Source organism: Leucopleurus acutus (assembly GCF_964270905.1).
Source record: "Leucopleurus acutus genome assembly, chromosome: 11".
In the NCBI taxonomy this organism is placed as follows: Eukaryota; Metazoa; Chordata; class Mammalia; order Artiodactyla; family Delphinidae; genus Leucopleurus; species Leucopleurus acutus.
The window spans coordinates 21,211,917-21,231,955 of NC_139152.1; the positions used below are offsets into that span (position 1 = coordinate 21,211,917).

Below are 20,039 nucleotides of genomic sequence, written 5' to 3' on the forward strand. Positions count from 1 at the left end.
CCATTCACCAAAGTCACCTTCCCAAATTTTAGCGAATGTGTTGTTTCAGCAATGCCTACAGTGTACTAGATTGATTAGATTTTTTTAAAAAAAGACACTTTGAAATTGCACTTAATTTTGAACTAAATGCAAATTTTCTAGGCAGTGTGTGAGACTGAGCACACCCTTTCTGTGTTGATTGCATCAGGTGTCTTAGACAAAGCAGCAAATGGGGTCATTAGCTCCTAAAGGAGCAATTAGGTAAAAGTGCTGTAATTTACCAAATGTATAATGTATGATGCTTCTGGAAAGGTTTCAGTCTATGCAAAACGGGTCAAAATAATAACAGATGTTTCTTAAAGGGACACTAACACAATTCGCTTTCTTCCTTCCTTTGTTTTTTCCTTCTTTCTCTCTTTCTTTCCTTCTGTCTTTCTTGTTCATATATATCTAAAGTTCATTTCCTACAGGATATTATATTGGCCAATTTAGTGATTATATCCTGCTTCAAAAATACAATTTTTTAGTGCTGATGAAAATGTAAGATTACATAATTTTCAAATTTTATGACCTGAATTCCTTGTATCTTCTTTTATTCTCCAAGGCAGCCTTTTCAATACAATACTTCTAATGTATTTAACGCTTTATACATGCAAAAACACTCCTATCATCTGATGAGCATGGATGACACTTCAAAGTTACTCGTAATCCCACCAAGCCAGAAGGACAGCATTCCAGACTCTGGAAATTTCCTTCTAGAGGGACTTAAAAGTCTGTGCAAGCCATTAAGAATTAAGGAGATGACATGTAGTGAGAAAATTGGTGGTGAAAACACACCACTCATTTTAGTATATTGGCTTTGAAAAGAAGAAAATCATCAGAAATTAAGAAAAAAATATAGGTAGAATTTATTTTCAAGAACCCATCAAAGGCAGAAGAGAAAGTACCTGGGGAGAGGGAGATAGCATGCTTTATAACGGGGGATGGGAGCAGATGTGTGAGGGAGCCCACTGTGGGTGGGAGAGCTGGGGCAATAGGTCAGCACAAGAGGCTTGACAGCCTTGGAGATGCTCTTCCCTTCCTTTGGGAGAAACTAGGAAAAGGGAAGAAAGAAGGGATAAGAAACTGCTATGTGTTGAGCTGGACACCCTGCAAGTTCTGTTACAGAAATTTCTTCATTTGGTCATTAAAAGGTCCCAATGATACATGGTAGTCCTCATTTTACAGATGCCTTCAACAGATTATCTATTTATTTTATGCCTAGATAAGTAATTTATCTAGTTATACGCCATTCTGCTAACAAGTGACACATACAGACTCTTAGGCCCCAAACCCATATTCATCCTCCCTTTCACCACACTGCATCCCAGAAAAAAAGGCTGAGGAGTCAGTGTATATAATACTGTGTGATATCGCTTACATATGGAATCTAAAAATAATACAAATAAATGTATGTGCAAAACAGAAACAGTCTCAGAGATGTAGAAAGCAAACTAAATGCTTACCAAATGGGAGAGGGAAGTGAGGAGGGGCAAATTAGGGGTAGGGGATTAAGAAACACTAACTATTATATATAAGATAGACAAGCAATGAGGATATAGCACAGGGAATTACAGCTGTTATCTTGTAATAACTTTTAATGGAGTATGAGCTGTAAAAATACTGAATCACTATGCTGTATATCTGAAATTAATATAATATTGTAAAAAAACTATACTTCTATTTTTTTAATTTTAATTAAAAAAAAAAAGAAATGGAGGATGAGATTGACAGTGGCTTACTTTTATTCCAGCGTTAAGAGGACATGGAGTTGGAGGTTTAAGGAGAATATAGAAATTTTCATCTGTGATACACAAATTAGTCTCTAATGTAGCTTTTCTTTAATCTGCTCTTACTGACTAACTGTGACTGAATAAAACTTCGGAAATCAAGTCCTATTGATTTAAATATACTTTGCCTTTCTGTCTGCTTAACTGTCTATCAGTAATGTTCTTGACACTGTTTCTCTGTCTCTCTATCTCTGTCAGTAGTTAGGAATGTGCCAGAAAACTATATAAAGGAACTCTCTGTTGATATTTTTCATAAACCCATTTTAAAGCCATTTACTATCACCCAATTTGTTTGTCTTAGCTCAGTTCATTTTCATTGAGTTTCTTAGAGAGAGCACAACTTACAAGGCACACCATAATTGGGCAAATCTTGGCAACAAACATTTACTGAACACAATAAATTGATACAGCTTCGCCAGATTCACCTGGTTATGTGAAGATGATGGAATAAACCAGGATGCTGACTGGTAAAGTAAAACAATCACTAAGAACAATAATGACTTGAAAGGACCTTCTGTCCCTCCAGGACATAACTAGTTACAGGAGAGGAAGTAGGAGCATCAGGACCACGGGGCCAGCCTGCTTGGAGAGGACTGGCGAGTACTACAGCCAGCTCGGGGCAGCATGAGGGCTGGACAATGTGTCAGATAACAGCTCTAACAGGCAGAAAAGAAGGGCGTGTGCTCTTACCCTGCACACAGATGCATGAATGTATGCTGGGACCTCAGTGGCAAATGCCAGTAGACAAGAAGAGGAAACAAGAACTACAATCCTGAAAACTGACCCAGCTATGGCTCTGACCTCCCAGAAAATAGCCAATAGCCCGAATATGCAGTCAAAAGTGAGTGTGGCCACGTCAAGTTCTAGTCCAGCCTAGGTAGGTACCCACAGGAGCACCAGAACAATGCGAAGCAGGACTCCGGGAAGTGGGACCCATGCATTCATAGTGGAGCCATGTGATCAGTCTGTTGAAAGACTGGAGACAACGCAACAGGGCTGAGTAAAAGTGAGCCAGGGGCTTCCCTGGTGGCGCAGTGGTTGAGAGTCCGCCTGTCGATGCAGGGGACACGGGTTCATGCCCCGGTCCGGGAAGATCCCGCATGCCGCGGAGCGGCTGGGCCCGTGAGCCATGGCCGCTGAGCCGGCGCGTCCGGAGGCTGTGCTCCGCAACGGGAGAGGCCACAACAGTGAGAGGCCCACGTACCGCAAAAAATTAAAAAAAATTAAAAAAAAAAAAAAGTGAGGCAGGGTGGTGTGTCCCAGCTAGCCAGCCGAGCTGAGGGTAAGGAGGGACATCAGGCACTTCCATGTTCAATGGAAGTCCAAGGCATAAACGCAGACATACAGAAGGGCCTGGTATGGCACAGGTCACATAGTGATTATCCCCAGATTTCTGGATCTCTTGTCTACATCTGCAAGACTAACTCCAGACCTCATCTGCTGCGTACAGAGGCAAATAGCTTCTGCCCGATTTCATGCTTCCTGTTAGGCATGGGTCAGCCAGGACAAGAGCCTACGAGAAGATCCTAACCAGGACAGGGACACCCACAGAGTTACTGGGATCCGGGAGTGTGAAAACTTCCTCAGCTCAGCGGCCTACACAGATGTGGGAGAGGTCATGCCAGGTCAGTGACCATGGCATCTGGGGCTGAGATCATTTTTCAAGGTGACCCTTCAAAGCCTGGGGTCATGAAACCGAATGAGGGTGGAACATGGGAGATGCCAGTTCACTGCCCAGGCAGTGGCCCCTGAAGAACGTGCTAAGCAGGATTTTCCTGTCTTCCTCATTCCATCCCTTGCTTGGGTCTTGCTGAGTGCTGGTTAGTCCACCTCTGCCTGATGGTTGCTTTATAGAGTTCTGGAAGTTACTTTAAAACATTTTAGCTTATATATATTTTTATCCCCACCAAAAGATTTTTGGTAAGCAATAAACATTAAATATTTTTAAATTAAATGTTTTCTGAGTTTCCACTGTGTACAGATCATTCACCATCAATGAAAAGAAAGAGCTTGACCTGCTCACTTCCATACATTTTCAATCAATCATATTTGAACGTCTATATCATCCCTCTCTCGCCCATTATTTCCCTCCTCCCCACATGATACAGGTTCCAGAGGAGTTTTGAAAAATTAACCATTTCGAATAGCCTGAAATTTAAAATAAAATAAAAAACAGCCTGGACAGGTGTGGGGCATTACCAGAGCAAATTCCTACTTCCAGAAATCTCTTTACTTTTTTTGCCAATCAGCCCAAGACTGCCTACATTTGGAGAGAAACCCAGGCTCCTCTGTAAGCAATTTCTGGGGAACCTCCCTATTTTCCAGCAATCTCTCTCAACGGGAGATTGCCCAACTCGATTCCAGAGTCTTTCAGGAATTGAAGGGCAAGGGTGTTGAGGGTATATTTCAAATCCTTCCTTGGATTGGGAGAAGCTGCTGATACCACAGGCATAAGAATGTTTTCTCCCTAGCTTTTCTTCTTCACCCCATCACCCCACCACCAGCCTTCACCACACACACACAGACACACACACACAGCTTGCGAGAGAGCAGATTTTATTCAAATGTAAGGCCAAAGTGACTCTGCCATTTATATCTAATCAAATAGATTTACAGGCAGGGATGTAAGAAAACAACTTAAGAAATGATGCAGTATGTCATGATGACCTGATCAAAATAATATAAACTGGTGAAGTACTGAAGGCGGACAAGTATTTCAAAAGTCAACGTAGAGCCTTGCTCTTCTGAGGACTAAATGGCAGCTAAAGGAAACAGCTGAGCCTTGGTCTGGATTGTGGAAGTGAATAAATAAAAAAGAAAGGCAGAAGAGCCCATATCCAGGCATGGCTGGAAATTAAGGAAAACAAAGAAAACTTGAATGAGGCAGATCAATGCTGTAAACCTGAAGCAAGCCCAGGGCAATGCTGAGATGGTGTAAATTACAGCTTACACAATCTCCACAGTCTGTACATTTCAAAATAAGTTAATTAATGTAGAAGGAAAAGGAGAATGTGTTAATTCTACAATATAATAAAATCAGTTTCCAAATCTGAAAAAAAATGATAGGCTCATTAGCTTATTAACATTTTGACTTCAATGTTTCAGAATTTAGAATGTGAATAGAAATAATCTTTCAGAGGGAAAATGTCATAATATCCCCTGTGCACATGTGGGTTCTGCCACTAATTAACCAACTGGCAGGATCTTCCAAAGGACTGCCACTGCCCGCCTCTGGTACAGGCCGTACTGTCAGAAGAAATGGGCTGAAACACCATGTTCCACCACCCAGAGCTCGTGCTAATGGTTCTCCTATTGCAATGTTCTCTGAATTGGAAAGGACCACAACGCCTCTGTGTGAAGAGAATTAATGGGGGTACGTGGAGGATTGCGAGTGGAAAAGAGAGGTCTGGGCACAGGGCTCAGAGCCCGACAAGCTCCTATGTGAATAGTTTTTCCCTAAGGTTTCATCAGAAATGCTGTAGGTCTCAACTCTGTCAACTATTCAGCTTGATGAGATTCTTCCTCAAAGGCACCTGACACAATACAGTCGTGTTCCAATCCGGGATAGCAAGATTAACTCAAGGACAATAGGACATGACCCTGATGGTCTGAAGATTAACAAGTACTTGAAACAAAACAAAACAAACAAAAAACCCAAACAAACAAACAAAAAACTTTAGAGGAGGAAGGGAACAGCTTGTAACCCTTAGAAATGTATCTGCGCAAGTTTCTAGAATCAGGATTTCCCAAGAGTTCGGTGTGAACACCCTGTTTTGCTCAACCCTGGCTATTGTTGTAAAACAAACATTTCTATTTGGCTGTATACAGAATTTATAAAGCACCTTAGAATTATTTGCAGAATATGATCTTCAATCCAGGTAAAGAAAGCAAACAATTATAATCCATGCCCAACGCTGATCATGAAAAAAAGCAGATTAAGTGCGCTTACCGCAATCGCTGCAGTTGTTTTATGGCCGCAAAAAATATAACACCTACGCGTTGTCCAGCAAAATCGCCAAGTCAGTGCAAGGTTCTTTATGAGACAATAAAGAATAAATACAGTCAGAAAAGAACACAGGAATTGACACAGTGGGTGGTCCAGTGTTCCTGCAGCTCTGTCATCTATTGCCAGCATAACCTCAGCAGGGAAGGGAGGGCTTGGTTTTCCTTCCTAACTGTATGCCATTCCCAATTCTCTTCATCCCACAGTGCAACCTCTGTTTTATAGGCTCCTTAGAAGAATGCACACTCCAAATCTTTCAGGTTTTCTTAGTTGCTAGGAATGGATCTGCCATTCATAAAACTGTTCAAATTCTTTCAAAATTCACTTATATCTTCTTCCATTACTACCTCCCAAAGTCGTGAGTTCCACAAAAGAACTTTCTATGTAAAATGGTAAGCTAGACAGTGAAAAGTTGAACCTTCTTTTTTCTGTAAGAAACTACATGAAAATATCCCAAAGGCATTTTTTAGAGCAATAAAGCATACTTGGAAAACTTTAAGGAATTTACTCAAGAGAGGGACAAAATATAGAGTCCTAAAAGAATTGGAGGTCTCAAATTTGGGGATTCCATTAGCAGTATTAGGGCCTTGAATATTTTAAGCTCTAGATCTGAGTCCATGTCTCACTTTTCCCAGCAATGATCTGAGTACCTGACACATAGAGGGTCCTATTCAATCTATATTCATTTAAAGAAAATGGCTGATGTACTGGTATATGCATATGTAATCTACATCTATCAGGCCTAGTTATAGGTAAATTAAAATATTATGGTTTTCTTGAAGCTTTTAGTTTTTCAGGATTTCCCTCTTCTTTCAAAAATCTTCCTAATACTTAATATGCTTTATATTTCTTCATAGCTGCTATTACTATCTGATATTATGTATGGGTTTAACCTGTTTGGTTTTGGCCTGTTTCTACCACAAGAATGTGAGTCCAGGTAGTAATTTTGTCCATTTATTCAAACACTGTGTCAGGTACTGAAATAGTACCTGGTATGTAGTATGCACTCAGTAAGTATTTGTTGATTGGTGAGGGAATGGAGTTTCATCCACACGTTATTACTGACCCAGTATTTCCCACCAGGGAGAGGGCAACAAGGCCAAGTGAAGGGACTCAGAGTCCAGTCAGGACAACCAAGAGATCACTGCCCAGCTACCAGCAGGTCACAGATGGCATACTATGTGCCTTGAGCCTAGCTCCCTTATTTAGTGCCCAAATTTGTTTTGCAGTGTAGTTCTTATTACTGTACCTGTATTCCAACCATTCGAGAGCATAAAGGCATTGATTTTTTATTTTAAAATAAAAATAATACTAATAAAATGTGCTATTTCCTTCTGCTCAATAATCAGGCAGACCAGAGAAACTCTAGTCTTCAATTGACAACCTGTTGGCATAGTAACAATAACAAGCTTGATTTCTTAGGGAAAGTGAAAAACTATTTTCGGTTCTTCTAATTAGGGAACAGTCTCTTGTTTTTAATGTTTCCATTTATTTGGGTGCGGAGAAAAAAAAGACTATCTTATCCTTTAAAAACTTAGTGGCCAATCATTATAATTGTTTTGATGTTTAACTTTCCCACAAAGACTTTTTTTAGAGAAGGTAATTTTTCTCAGCAAGTGGAAGATATAGCATCACCTTCATTCTATGTGATCAGCTTTATTTCCATTTTACAGATGAATAAAGAGAAGTATCACATTATGGGTGATCTATCTCGGCTCAAAATGAAAATGACTGACTCAAGATGATTAGAATTGTAATCAAAGTAGATCCAATTAGAATCCAAAGATGATTTTAAAGTTCTGCAAACTCTTCTCCTTTTACATTTGGTTTGGTTTTCCATTGACTCTATAAATAAGGAGATTCAACACAGACACCTGTGAGTGAGATGAATGACAAATGGAGAGTTGTAAGTGATTATGGATAGGGTGAGCATTCATCGATGTTTGGGGCAAATTGGGTTATTTTAGACTAAATGCTGTTTTGGGAAATTATGTATAAAGCTTTTGCAAGGGGGCACTTTCTGGAACATATTTTGTACTCTAAAATGCAGGCAGATTCTAATAATCAGTGATTTTTTTCCCAATATATGTATGAGGTAGTACACAGCACAAAATAATACTAAAATTGCTTTTTTAATGAATGACCTTGAATAACATTGACTTTTATTATCACAATCTAATATTTATGATTTTCTTTTTTCGGGTTCAGTCTGCCTTTCCTGATACATTTTACACTTTTTGAGGGTATTGATCATGCCTCCTTCTTTATTTGTATGCAATAGTCAAGAAATGCTTATTAATTTATCACTTTCTCTAACAGAGAAAATGAAAGTAATCAAAATGTTTCATTTTTCTTGAAGAAGAATGTTTACTGAAAGACTATTAGTTCTACTCTAAAAATAATGCACATTCATTTTAGAGAAATGGGAAATAATACAAAATAAAATTAAAATTTGCTATTTTTCCAACCTGGAAATAACTTACACTAGTAACATTTAGTAAATTTAATTTACTTAATTTTTCTTGGTGTATGTAAAATATGCCCTCTAAAAGAAATCGAAACCACGATTGCCATCTTGCTTTGTATCCAGCTCCATTCATTTGATAAAAGTTAAACATTTTCCATTTAGGTACAATTAGCACAATATAAAAGCAAGGAATGAAAATAGAACACCTTATATTTTAAATTAGCATGAATCACAAACGTGCAATGTTCCTTCTAAAATGTATTTTTAAAACCACTCAGCTATTATTAAATTCTAATGCAATAAATAGAATTGCCCGAAGCCCTGCTCTTAAGTACAAACAAAAAAAAAGGATGATCTTCAGGTCTTGGTGTGCATTTCTAGGTTCTATCCCCCTATTCTTCCCACTTCAGTTGCAGCTTGTCCTCTGTCAAGGAGGCCCAAGCATGAGGAAGTGGCATTGAGCAGCTCAACCCATCCCATCATTTCCTTTCATCAATCCATATGTGCAGCTACCTGCTGTATCCCCAAATACAACGCTGCTTCTCAGCTTCTTTGAGCCCTTCTTTTCAACACATCACAGGACAGAGCCCTAGTCAGAATCACGGGCATCACCAATGCAATAGCTCTTGCCCATATCGCTGTATCTTCTCTTTCAGTGTATTAGTTTTCAGGAGTCATAGCATTTCGTGTTTTGGGGTTGGTTTATTTATTTGTTCTATGTTTAAAGCAAAAGCTTTCATGTTCTTTAAAGTAATGAAATGACTGAATCACTCTTTATAAGCTATGAAAAAAATCTTCAGTTTATAAAAGAAGGTAATATTTTATTGCATTATTTTATTTCTAAAAAAAAAATCATTTAGTTTTCCAACAAATCTGTAATATAAAAAATGGAATAGAAGTTAGTGGCTTAAAAATAAAAGAGCCGTTTTTTGTTTTTCTTAGCACTTTTAAATTGCATATCAATTTAGCATTATCAGACAGAAAGTGAAACATGTGATCTTATTGTTGGCTGACCAACCATCTATGTTTGCCTGGTACTACCCCAGGCTAGTGGTGGTTTCAGAGGCACTGAAAGTCACATGTCCAGGGGAAACTCCTCAGTCCCAGAAAAGCCAGGATAGTTGGTCACCCTAAGTCTTGTTCCGTGAGATACGTTATATTTATCAGACCACTGATGTTCATGATGCTGGCGGTATTTTCTAGGGAGTGAAAAATAGTTCAAACAAATCAAACTTTTGCCCATTTTATGGTCTAATTTCTGTCAAGTCTAACAATAGGCTATTGTGGTCATTCTGGGAGATGTTTTCAGCCCTCTATATTTCTTACAAGAATATATGATCTGAAAAACTGTTTGTTAATTGCCCAAAAGTCCATATGTTGATGCATGCATCCAATAGCGATTGGATAAAACTGCAAGGACTCCATTTTCCATTGCCCTTTCGTTTCCGGCTACTTTTAGCTCTGAACAGAACCAAAGCCCCGACAATTCCAAACTTTATGTCTTTCAGATGTAACTTTTTTCCCCCAGATCTCTAGCACTGCGGTCTCTACTAAAGCTAACATTTCCTGTAGTTCTCCAGAGCTGCTTCTCTGCACCAAAGCAAGGCATCCACCGAGAGGCCCGAGAAAGAGCACCCTAATTGGCGGTACCACACTTGTGAACACCTGCCATCCTTCTGCCTATTGGAAGAAAATAATCTACCCCTGGAAGCCTCCCTCTATCTCTCTCTCTCACTTTTCTAGCAGATTTTGCTAGCAATCTGTCCTCAAGCTGACCTTACGTCAGTGCTCTTTTGTTAACACTGCAGTGTGGTGACTGCCTCTTCAATTCATCCTGGGGTTGAAGACTATACGTCACATAATTGTCAACATCTTGATGCACGGTCATATTTTGTTAATATGAAAATTCATCACTGTTCCCACACTGGGCACAGAAACATTTCATAACATCTGGGAAAAAAAGGTTTTATGAGAAGAAACAAAAAATACTGACATTTTCTTTTCAGCTTGTACTAGCTTATAACTTGCACCCAAGAAACTCCAATGTTAATGCTCATTGCTCGAGCATCTGGAAAATGGAAGCTCATTGTTTTTGGTAAATTTCGCCCATATCCTATAATGTCATTTGTAAATTTGGGAGGCACTGGGACATTTTTTTATCCTGATAAAAATATCAAAGACCAATTTTTTTTAAGTCACTAGATACAGTTGTGAATTTAAATAGAGACCATGATTTGAATGGTGATTAACATAATTACTGTGGGACCATATTTTATTTTTAGAAAATATTTCAAGAGAAAACCTATATCACTAAAAGACATTTTGGAATTTGTTTTGTACCTAAGATTAAAGAGGCATAATTTTAATGCACCAATATAATAGAAGATAAATGGAACGTTGTTTTGAAATATTATTTTTAAAAAGAACTCTCAGACATCCATCGTAAATAACTAGGTTCCTTAAAATTTGTCAGTTTATAAATATTATGTGAGGATTATGTTGGCTCCATATACCTCTTTGAGGGTTTGAATTTTCTCTGGAATATTGGTGGTAGATGTATAAAGAAGGAATATATATTATATCAAGTTGTAACAAGAAAGGCAATGTGGCCTCATATTTCATCTTCTGGACTTTCTAATCAGTTTCAGCTCTGCCACTAAGTGGGTCACTTTGGACAAGTTACCAAAACTCTTTAAGCCTTGGTTTTCTCATTTGTAAAATGGGGAGGCTCTTACGAGAATTAGATAAAATAAGGTACAAACAGCACTTAACACAATGTCTGGCGTGTGTTAAGTACTCAGTAAACGATAGACACTATTACTAGTTTCATTAATTACCAGAGATACTGGGAGGCTCAATGAAAGCAACATTTTTGAAGCTGTCTTAGGCTTCTGTCTCTCCAAAGAATGCCCTCCCCCGACTTATGATGGTGGACAGCCCAACCAGAGTTCCAGGTACATACAATTGTCTTTTTATCCAAGAAACCCTCCCGGATTCCCTCAACTATATGTGAACATTTACTCTTTTACATGCCCAATTCTTATCAGTTGCCTAAAGTAAAGTCCCCAAATATACAGAGGCATTGGTATTTACAGTTCTTTGTGTTCTTACCACCCTGGGGGCAGGGGTTTTGTTTTCCTCATCTTTGTGTTCCCCATCCTCTAAGCTCCTAACGTCTAAGATAGATGAATGTAGGCAACTAGAAGTCCAAGCAGCATATGATATGTGCAGAGAAAGTAGTGTAAACAAAGCTGTCAATGTTCAGAAGAGGGAGGGGTGGTAACTTGTGGCGGAGGTGATAAGAAAAGATCTGTCTGGAGGAAGTAGCTTTGAAGTGGGACAGAAAGGCTTAAGAGGATTTCAAAGGAGAAAAATAGAGAGAAGGCAACTTCATGAAAAAACAAGTGAACCACAAAGAACAAGTCAGTTTGATCAGAGCAAGTTGAGTGTGTGATCGGTGGGAGATAATCCCCAAAGGGAAGCTATAGTATGATTGCAGACAATCCTAGAGGACAGGAAAAGGAGGCTGGATTTTATTTGGGGGTCAATGGGGAGTTGCCAAAGCTTTGAGAGCAGAAAGTGACGCAGAGAAGAGATGCCAGCTGCTCCCATCGTGACCTTCCAACTCTGTACTCATCCAAACTCATATAAACTTGCTAAATATCTCCAAATTATCTGTCCCATATGTGTCTTTGAGACACAGCCATGCCACATACTAAGTCTTGAAAGTATGTAAGCTAGCAGTCAACCACAGCTCTTGTTTCTGCAATAGAAAGTAAGTTTCTGTTCTAGTTAAGAGCAGGGGTTTGGGAGGTAAAAGGTCCTGGATTCAAATCTTACCTCTGTCAGTTACTAAAGAGTGATCTCAACAAATTACTTAACCACTCTAAGGCGTAGTTTCCTCACCTGTAGATTAGGTAATTATATTAACTCATAGGGTTATTGTGAAGTTTAAATGCCATGCATGTAAAGAACTTAGCAGAGACTATAGAAACTGCTCACATGACTCCACTATGATTCATCATTTCTCCATCTCATCTCTCTGGTTCTTTAAATCCCTGGTTTTCTTTGGCCTCCAGCTTTTTTTTTTTTTTTTGCTTTTTTTTTTAACATCTTTATTGGAGTATAATTGCTTTACAATGGTGTGTTAGTTTCTGCTTTTTAACAAAGTGAATCAGCTATACATATACATACATCCCCATATCTCCTCCCTCTTGCCTCTCCCTCCCACCCTCCCTATCCCAACCCTCTAGGTGGTCGCAAATCACTGAGCTGATCGCCCTGTGCTATGTGGCTACTTCCCACTAGCTATCTGTTTTACACTTGGTAGCGTATATATGTCCATGCCACTCTCTCACTTCGTCCCAGCTTACCCTTCCCCCTCCCCGTGTCCTCAAGTCCGTTCTCTAGGTCTGCGTCTTTATTCCTTTCCTGCCCTTAGGTTCATCAGAGCCATTTCTTTTTATTTTTTTAGATTCCATACATATGTGTTAGCATATGGTATTTGTTTTTCTCTTTCTGACTTACTTCACTCTGTATGACAGACTCTAGGTCCATCCACCTCACTACAGATAACTCAATTTCATTTCTTTTTATGGCTGAGTAATATTCCATTGTATATATGTGCCACATCTTCTTTATCCATTCATCTGTCGATGGACACTTAGGTTGCTTCCATGTCCTGGCTATGGAAATACTGCTGCAGTGAACATTGTGGTACATGACTCTTTGAATTATGGTTTTCTCAAGGTATATGCCCAGTAGTGGGATTGCTGGGTCATATGGTAGTTCTACTTTTAGTTTTGTAAGGAACCTCCATACTGTTCTCCACAGTAGGCCTCCAGCTTTTGATACTGTTTCCGGTTCCCCATCATGTTTGACAATATGATTAGGCTCCCTCCTCTAGTATCAGGGGCATTGCAGGAAAGGCTGATCCACTTCAAATGGCTTAAGCCTGAAGACAGTGTAATAAAGGGACTGTTTACAGAGATAGGGACTGGGTAGAGAAAACAAGGGATGGTGGACTACCAGTGCATGAGAAATCATGATCACCTTTAAGTTTAAAGTAGAAGAGGGACTAAAAAACTAAAAATAGAGCTACCATATGATCCAGCAATCCCACTCCTGAGCATATATCCAGAGAAATTTGAAAAGATACATGCACCCCAATATTCATTGCAGCACTATTTACAATAGCCAGGACATGGAAGCAACCTAAATGTCCATCGAAAGAGGAATGGATAAAGAAGATATGGTACGTATATACAGTGGAATATTACTCAACCATTAAAAAGAATTAAATAATGCCATTTGCAGCAACATGGATGGACCTAGAGATTGTCATACTGAGTGAAGTAAGTCAGACAGAGAAAGACAAATATCATATGATATCACTTATATGTGGAATCTAAAAAAATGGTACAAATGAACTTATTTACAAAACAGAAATAGAGTCACAGATGTAGTAAACAATCTTATGGTTACTGGGTGGGGGGAAGAAGGGGGAGGGATAAATTGGGAGACTGGGATTGACATATATACACTACTATATAAAATAGATAACTAATAAGGACCTACTGTATAGCACAGGGAACTCTACCCATACTCTGTAATGACCTGTATGGGAAAAGAATCTAAAAAAGAGTGGATATATGTATATGTATAACTGATTCACTTTTCTGTACAGCAGAAACTAACACTAACATCATAAATCAACTATACTCCAATAAAAATTAATTAAAAATAAAATAAAATATGTGGCACATCTTAAAAAAATTTTTTTTTAATTTTTAAAAAAAGTAGAAGAGGGACAAAGGTGTCTGGAGACAAGTGGTCACTAGAGCTGTGGCCTGGGAGGAATGCAGCTACCCCTGAACAACAGTGAGGCAGGGAGGGAGCTGTATGTGTGCAGGGGAATAATCCAACCTCTTTCCCTGCTTTCCCTCCAATGTCTTGCCAGTGCCTTCCATTGGATGAACCCAGTTCGAAGCAAATCAATAAGAGAACCAGGTGATGCAGTCTACAGAGGCCAGTTTTCTGGGGCACAAGCAAGGCAGAGAAGACCAGAGAACAGATGGTGCACTGGGGCTGGGGCAAAATGTGTTGCTGCTTTCCAAATAAGGGGTAGAAGTGTTAGAAGGAACCAAAACATCTCAATGGAAGGTTACCACTGCCTCCATGATAGATGGAGGGAATGAAGCTCAGAGAGGTAGTGACTTGCCAATGTTATCAGCTAGAAGAAGGAACCAATTCAGAGCCCTAAATGGTGCCTCAGGCCTACTCCATTTCCCACTACACTGCGTGGTTCCACTCAGAGTGATGGCTGAAATGACCTTGGTCTCGTCCAAGCAGTTTCTGCCCTGAGATAAGCTAAGGGTATGAAATCATATCTTGTTTTTTACCCCTGCTTCAGTTCCCTACGTTCTTGGTCTGAATCCATTCGTTGGGATTTTCCAAATAATCTTTCAGAGAGGGTTTCTTAAACATTAACTTTGAAAGTTATTGACATTAGGAAATTGGGTTCCCTCCTTTTTAGGGAGAGGGAAGGTTAGATCGAAGATATAAAGGCATCTGAAAGAAAGACAGAGAAAGAAAAGCAAGAAAGAAAGAAAAAAGGAAGGAAGGAAGGAAGGAAGGAAGGAGAGGGGACTAACCAAGTGCCTATCAACAACAGTAGAACGGAAAACTGTGGAATATCCACATAATGGAACATTATACAGGAAGGGAAATAAAACTGCATGCAAAAAAAGGAGTGAAATTCATAGATACAGTATTAATAGAAGGCAGTATTAATAGAACCCATTTGTAAGATTTCAAAAGCAGGCAAAAATAATCTATGGTGTTAGAAGATAGGATTGTGGTTATCTTAGGGGCTGGGAAATGGAAAGGGGTTTCTGTGTTGTTAATAATTTTCTGCGTTTTGTCTATTTGTTTGTTTTAGTTTATTTGTTTAATCTGGGTGGTGGTTGTACAGGTGTGGTCATTTTGTGAAAATTCATTGAGCTGCCCGTTATGAATTGTGCCCTTTTCTTTTTTTTTTATTTGTTTTTTAACATCATTTTTTTTATTAGTCATTATTTTATACACATCAGTGTATACATGTCAATCCCAATCGCCCAATTCAGCACACCACCACCACCACCCACCGCTGCTTTCCCCCCTTGGTGTCCATACATGTGCCTTTTTCTATATACACAGACATACAATTTCAGGTAGCCAGTTGCATTAGTCAGTTTTGGTGCAGTAAAAATCAATCTTCCAAAGTCTCTGTGGCTTTCAACACAGTTCTCTCTTTGTGCTATGCAGAATTCTAAGAAGGCCCCCATGGTCTCCATCCCTTGGTGTTACTCCTGTGATGTGTTACCTTACATGGAAAAGGGATTGTGCAGATTGTGCTGGGCTCCCCGCCCTCCAGGTCCAGTCCCTGCGTGTTCCTCTGTCCTGACGCTGGCCCTTCCTGCCCAGCTCCTTCCCACACCATCCAGGGTCCCCAGGAGCACCACACCAGACCCCCTTACGGAGCTGGCAGCTGCACAGGCTCTGGCGCTGCTGGTTTCCTTGGGACCTCCTCTTTATGAATCAGCTGACTTGAAGATAAGGAGATTATCTGGGTGGACCTAACCTAATTCCATGAACCCTTTAAAAGCAGAGTGTCTTCTGGTCAGAGACTTGACAGGAGGGAGATTCATTACTGGCTTGAGGATGAAAGATGACACACTGAAAAGACCTGAGAACAGCCCCTAGGAACTGAGAGCAACCCCTGGCCCACAGCCAGCAAGAAAAGAGGACCTCAGTCCTACAACCACAAGGAAATAAGTTCTGTCAATGACCAGTGAGCTCGGAAGAGAACTCCAAACCCCAGTGAGAACAGCAGCTGACACCTTGATCTCAGCCCAGTGAGACGCTGAGCACGGTATCCGATAGCCCCATGACCACACATCTGACCTACAGAAACTGTGAGATGATACATTGTGGTTTTCAGGTGCTAAGTTTGTGGTAATTTGTTTGCAACAATAGAAAACGAACGCACATTTGTTCACGTTTTGGCGCTTTGTGCTGGCAGCTGCTGAGACCCTGCTCAGCTCTGCTCCACGAGCCTTCACATTCTGGGACCCATACTGAAGGAGCTTCCATATTTGGGACATTCATATGACAGAGGGAAAAGAGCAAGTGAGATCACGGAAGCCCATGATGCCTCTTAAAGTATGTAGTGTTCATCACATCTGCTCACACTCCAATGGCCAAAGCAGGCCATCAAACCAGGACCAAAGGTGATGGGCAGGATGTATAATCTTCTTACAGAAAAGGGGAGATTGAATAATATTAAAAAACAATGCAATCTATCACCATGGGCTGTTGTAACTGTGGCCTAATTGGAAAGAGCAGAGTCTTTGGTGTCAGAAAGTCTTGAGTATGAATCTTGGGACCACCACCTTACTGGCTGTGTGACCACGGGGAAGTTAGGAAATTCCTCTGAGCCTTTGTCTCTTAAATGGTAAATACCTATCTTACAGGGTTGGTGTGAATGTTAAATGTACCAATATGATGCCTGGTAGACACTCTAATATGTGTTGATAAATATTAGCCTCAGACTCTTACCTCAGGGATTAACCAGAATGCAATTCTTCCAAAGGGAGAAGTCAGGGAAAGGAAGCCACATCTAAACACACCTCCTTTCCCCCATTTTCCTAATAAAACTAATGCAGAGTCCAAAATATATAATTCCTTTATACACTATATCTCTTTGAATGTTGTAGTAACAAATGGCTTAAAGGGAATATAATATTACTCTTCTGAATGGAATTGTTGAACGCAATCAATATCAGAGGTGGAATTACTTTATAATTACCTTTCTAAACTGATCATTCACTTTAACAGCTATTTATGGCTTATGAAAATGTTGTCATAAAGCCACAGTTATTACAGTTGGAAAACTGACAAATCAAACAGTCAATAATACTTTGTCCTCAGACCATTTAGACTTTCTTTTTAACTTGCCCAGGTAGTTTTAAACACTATTTCAGGTTTCTAGTTCACAATTATCTCTTTTAAAGTAACTATTGATATTATTAGTTGTTATTTTTTAAGCCCCAATCCATTATTTGGGGTTTTAACTTTTTTTTAATCGCATAAAAAATAACCATCTCTCTCTCTCTCTCTCTCTCTCTCTCTCTCTCTCTCACACACACACACACACACACACACACAGTTAGTACACTTTCTTCAGCAGAAGAAAAAAGTCACGTCTCTCAAAAACTTACCAGATGAAGACAACTGCAGTCAACGTTTTGGTGTGTCTTCCAATTTTTTTTCCTGAATAGATAAATAGATAGACTTCATGACTGTATACATATACACATATATAGTATATGTTTGTATTTCTGTGTATTTACATATATTTCTTTCACAAAAATGGGGTTATATATTATGTTCTATTTTTAACCTGCTTTTCCATGTAGTTATATTCATATATACCACTGCTTTAATGATTTTGTTTAATGATTTTTTAAAATTTATTTGTGGTTGTGTTGGGTCTTCATTGCTGCAAGCAGGCTTTCTCTAGTTGCTGCGAGAGTTGTGGTGTGTTGGCTTCTCATTGCAGTAGCTTCTCTTGTTGTGGAGCACGGGCTCTAGGCACGTGGGCTTCAGTAGTTGTAGCGCATGGGCTCAGTAGTTGTGGCGCACGGGCTTAGCTGCTCCGCGGCATGTGGGATCTTCCCAGACCAGGGATCGAACCCATGTCCCCTGCATTGGCAGGCGGATTCTTAACCACTGCGCCACCAGGGAAGTCCCAATGATTTTATATTTATTTTTCAACCAGTATCTTACTATTGAATATTTAGATTATTTGTTAATTTTCTATTATCTACTCTCTGAAACAGAGCTTCCACTAGCCCATATATATGAATTAGAGGAAGTCAGGGTGCAAGGCTTGCTGGCCAAGGAACCTGTCTGATTTCAGCCCTACTCACCCCTCTGATCAGATCCCATATATGGCAGCTCTGCTCTTAAATTTCCAAATGTATACTGGAAATGTTAGGGAACAATAAACATAGAATCTCTCTCAGAATGGATGAGTCTTTTCTTGAAATTTCCAGCCATTCTGTATTATCAAGAGTTGCCATATGGTATGTAACAGTATCCACATCTTGGTTTATTACCTGCCCCTTCTATGACTTGTCTTTATTGACCTGTTAATTTCTCTGTGAAAGGGCATCAGAAGTGATTAAAGTGCTAAGACTTTACAGGTCAGAGATGCATAGAGCACCCCCCGCTTCCAGTGTCATCACAAAGGTGCTCATGATTAAAGCACTCAGGTGATGTCTCTTTTTATATTTTGAAAACAAAAATGGAAAAAGAGAGCCTTGTGTTCTGATTCTTCTTTTGCTTCAGACCTAGAAAATGATTGCTCATAAAGTCCCCAAAAGAATTGGCAATCATGACTCTCGACAGCCCTGAATGAAGCCATTGTTATAGAAACATGACTGCCTTTATGGGTGAAACAATTACATTTTTTTATACCACATGGAATTAAATGGAAGTCTCCATCTGCCTCTGTTAAGAGCTCCCTTTGGAGAGACTGGTAGCCAGTTAGCCAGAAGCCAGTGGACACTGACCTCTAGCCCAGACCCCTGGTCCCAGCCTCCCGTTGTCTCCTCCTGGGCTCCGACCGCAGCTCTTCTCATGCAAGTGCTATTGTTGGTGTCTTCAGAGAGAAACTGTTAAAGGAAAGGGAAGATTATTTGCAAGTGGGTAGGAAAATGTTCCAACAAAAGAATGAAATGATTAGCTTCCTCCTATATATCAGCACCAGCCCTGTTGCCACATCTTCATGCTGTAGTGAGTGAGGAAAACAATGACATTCCTGATGCAAGGCAGAGTCACCTGCAGCCACTGACCAATCACAGGTAAGGCCACCCTCTTCTTTACCCTGGGAGAGGGTGGGAGGTGGGGAGACTGCAAATTTATCCTAGTATATTTCTCATCTTATTAAAATCTTTTAAAATGGGAACCATTCTTTTTTATATGTATATTTTTATTGGAGCATAGTTGATTTACAATGCTGTGTTAATTACTGCTGTACAGCAAAGTGACTCAGTTATACACATATAGACATTCTTTTTTTATATTCTTTTCCATTATGGTTTATCACAGGAGATTGGATATAGTTCCCTGTGCTATACAGTAGGACCTTGCTGTTTATCCATTCTAAATGTAATAGTTTGCATCTACCAACCCCAAACTCCCAGTCCATCCCTCTCCCTCCTGCCCACCACTTGCCCACAGTCTGTTCTCTATGTCTATGAGTCTGTTTCTGTTTTGTAGATAGGTTCGTTTGTGCCATATTTTAGATTTAAAATGGGAACCATTCTTGAATGGAGGGACTATGTAAAATGACAAGCCCTAAGGGGCCTAATTCTTTTTAACATGATATGATATGACCCTTTAAAAGTAGAAGGTTGAGAGATTTGTGGGGTTAGCTGATCATTAATTTTTCCTGTATGTGAGGTATAACTATGGCTCAAGAAAGTCTAGAAAGCTTACCACCAGGCTATTGTGGTGAGCCTGAGGTCTGACAGGAATCTCAAGGCTCTGAGAGAAGGCTTCTTAACCTGATCTGTGCTGTATTATTTTGGAGGGGAGATCATGGGTTGCCCATTTCTTATAGACAATTTGACATTGTAGACAATTAGGAAATATGATCAGACAAATGGACGATTGGAAAAACGTGTACAGCAGAAGGATAAAAAGAGAACATCTG

The 20,039-nt window shown here is 39.7% G+C and overlaps 1 long non-coding RNA gene across 1 annotated transcript; it reads right to left on the reverse strand.

The window, feature by feature from the left end:
- Positions 1–5,150: 5,150 nt before the first annotated feature.
- On the reverse strand, positions 5,151–18,975 carry LOC309968413. The gene is made up of 3 exons (XR_014326571.1): positions 18,895–18,975; positions 17,539–17,590; positions 5,151–5,841 (listed from the first exon to the last, which is right to left on the reverse strand). It is a non-coding gene; the product is annotated as an uncharacterized lncRNA (long non-coding RNA).
- Positions 18,976–20,039: the final 1,064 nt, after the last annotated feature.